The 2,717-nt window shown below is 44.4% G+C and overlaps 1 long non-coding RNA gene across 1 annotated transcript; it reads left to right on the top strand.

The window, feature by feature from the left end:
- Window positions 1–1,458: 1,458 nt before the first annotated feature.
- LOC122025149 lies at window positions 1,459–2,431 on the top strand. The gene is made up of 3 exons (XR_006123609.1): window positions 1,459–1,675; window positions 1,757–1,865; window positions 1,968–2,431. It is a non-coding gene; the product is annotated as an uncharacterized LOC122025149 (long non-coding RNA).
- Window positions 2,432–2,717: the final 286 nt, after the last annotated feature.

The raw sequence follows: 2,717 nt of genomic DNA, 5'->3' as shown, positions 1-2,717 counted from the left end.
GTTCGATTCGTAAAACTATCGGAGTAAAATACGCAGCGGAAATGTAAATAAACACAAACACAGAGACACAGTCGTTTACTTCGTTCGAAGCCAAGATCGACTCCTACTCGAAGGCCCATGCTCCTTGATCGCTTTCCGTAGGCAACAACTAAAATATCGTGAATAAGTACAAGGAAATAAGTACAACTGGAATTGAAATAATACCGACAACAAAATAATAACTGAAGCTTCGGGATGTCGGTGACTGCAACAGCACTTTAGAGTCGTTTCTTGAGCAGCACACAGCAGAAGGAAAGCTTGTCAATTGTTGATTTTCATTGCTGCTCGAAGGCCCCTTATAAAGGGCATCCAAGGCGCCTTGAAAGCCTCCGAAGGCGCCTCCATAGCTCCGAGTCCACCGTGCAGATGAGCGCTGACCATTCTGCGCTTATCACCTTGAAGGCGCCTTCATAGGTCTTCAAGGCGCCTTCCAAGGCACCTTCCAAGGCGCCTCCATAGCCAACCGAGGCGCCTTCAACCCTGCTTCGCGGCCAGGTCAGCTTTTGCACCCGAGGCGCCTCCAAGCTCCATGGAGGCGCCTCAGATACTATTCATCCGAGGGAAAACTTCATTATTTTGTACCTGCAAGACATGTTAGTCCCAAACAATATCCTGCAACACAAAGTTAGCATAAAACAACAGTATGAATATGATAAAGAATATTATGACAGTCTCCGGACTGTCCGGGTCTAACTTCGGATTTCCGACCGGAAACCCTAGGTCGACCCGACGCCTACTGTTCCCTCTACGGGGTACGCGTCCTCACCTACTCCACTCAGGAGATTTACCTGTTGCCAGTGCGATCCTCCAGATCGACTGGACTTTTGCTCAGCACTCGACGCTTCCGGACTTTCTGCTGGACATCTGCTTTCCGGCTAGTCCAGTCTTTCACCTGGTTCGCAACACCAGGACTTTCTGTAAGATATCAAAAAAATTAAATAGATAGGGTTATTTGGGAAATAGCCTTATAGAATTTTTTCGGAATTTTTAGAAATTTTCTGAGAATTTTTCAGAGCTCGTAAGATGGGTTTTGAGGGGATCAATTTCGAGTACAGATAAGGCCTGTTTGGGATACCTGTTTAGGTGAGGAAATGTTTATAATTATAAGTTATTTTCTTTTCCTTTAATTCCCTTCCCAAGTGCCGTTTTCCCCAAACCCGACGCCGATCTCCTCCTCCCCGATTCCCTCTGCCCGAGCCCCTCTCCGGCGATTTCTCCTCTCCGCCTCTCGGTGTCGCCGGCGCAAGCAACCACCGGAGCTTTGCAGGGCGGGTTCTCCGTCCTCTCCCTCTTGAGGTGTGGATCCCTCCTCCCTTCCTCTTCCTGCCCTAGATCGCCGACGGAGAGGTCTCATCCACTGCGATTGAGTTCTTGCTGAGTTACCGGAGATAGGACGTTGGAGCTCGAAGGGTACCAATCATCTCCGACAGAGTAGGCATCCTGGTGGTTGTTTCTTGCGAGCGATCGAGGTGATCCGGCGGAGCTAGGGCACGGCAGCGGGGGAATTGGTTCGCATCTCTCTCGGTAGATTGAGCTCTCTCAGTTCTTCTCCTCTATCTGTTCACTGGAGTTTGACTTGCAACTCCAAAATTACTGGATCGAAGTGGGCGACATCACCAGGGAGAGTTTAATTGAGGTATGCTTCACCTTGAATCATACGGCTTTAAGATCTTGTTTGATTGATCTTCTTGGTGATGTTCTTTCTGTTCTGGAATAGAGGAAGCATTGGACCAGTATGTGGTGGATCTTCCCAGTTGCCGGTCACTGCCAAGTCCATTTCTTGGAGTTGTGGAGGTCTCGGCTGAAGAGTTAGGGATCTGTTTGAGGTGAGTTTAGTGCTGTGAATTAGGGTTTCAGCAAATCTTTTGCTATATGATTGGTTTTATGGATTGATCATTGGAAGAATTGATTATGGGTATCCTTTGTAGCTTCTGGCAGTGGGTTGTAGGGTTGTTAGCTACTGGTTTGCTGCCATCCCTCAAGGTAAGTGTCTACCACTAGTTTTCTTCTTAGTGTGAAATTGATTCATGGTTAAGGAATTGGAATTTAGCTTTGATATATTGATTTGGATTGAATCTTGGGCTGGTTAGCGGATTTAGAAGGCTTTGTGATGAGTTTGGATTAGTGTTTGATTGATGATGAATTATGTGGAAGAATTTTGTGTGTTGGATTTATGATGTTTGGTGGTCGATCAAATGGATTAAATGTTTAGGATTTGGAATTTGATTGTGATAAGTCGATTCGTGATGGTTATTTAGTAAATGATTTATGTAAATAGACACATGATCGTTATTGGTATGTGTTGGAGTGATTAGGGTTTGTATTGGGTTGGTATTTGTGGATATAGTGATTGGTTAATATAGATTGTTATGTGATCATTCTTTGGATTATTGGATTGATTGTTGGTTGGGTTTTAAATATGATGAGATTGATTATCAGATTTGATGGTTAGAGGGGGTCATGAGGATGATTATGCATGTTCGATGTATGATGTGTGGTGGATAATAATGGGATGTAATGGATGGATAATTTTCTGAATTAGAGTAGTGCCCATCTTGGAGTTTGTATTATGTGATGGTTTGATTAATTAGGGGTTGGTTGCATTTGATGAGTTCATGATTGTTATTAAGGATCATTGGATTATGTTTGGATTTAGGAAGAGTTGAATTTAAGGATGT

Source organism: Zingiber officinale, chromosome 9B, assembly GCF_018446385.1.
Source record: "Zingiber officinale cultivar Zhangliang chromosome 9B, Zo_v1.1, whole genome shotgun sequence".
In the NCBI taxonomy this organism is placed as follows: domain Eukaryota; kingdom Viridiplantae; phylum Streptophyta; class Magnoliopsida; order Zingiberales; family Zingiberaceae; genus Zingiber; species Zingiber officinale.
The sequence above is the reverse complement of the archived record's forward strand: the minus strand, read 5'-3'. Positions and strand labels throughout refer to the sequence as shown.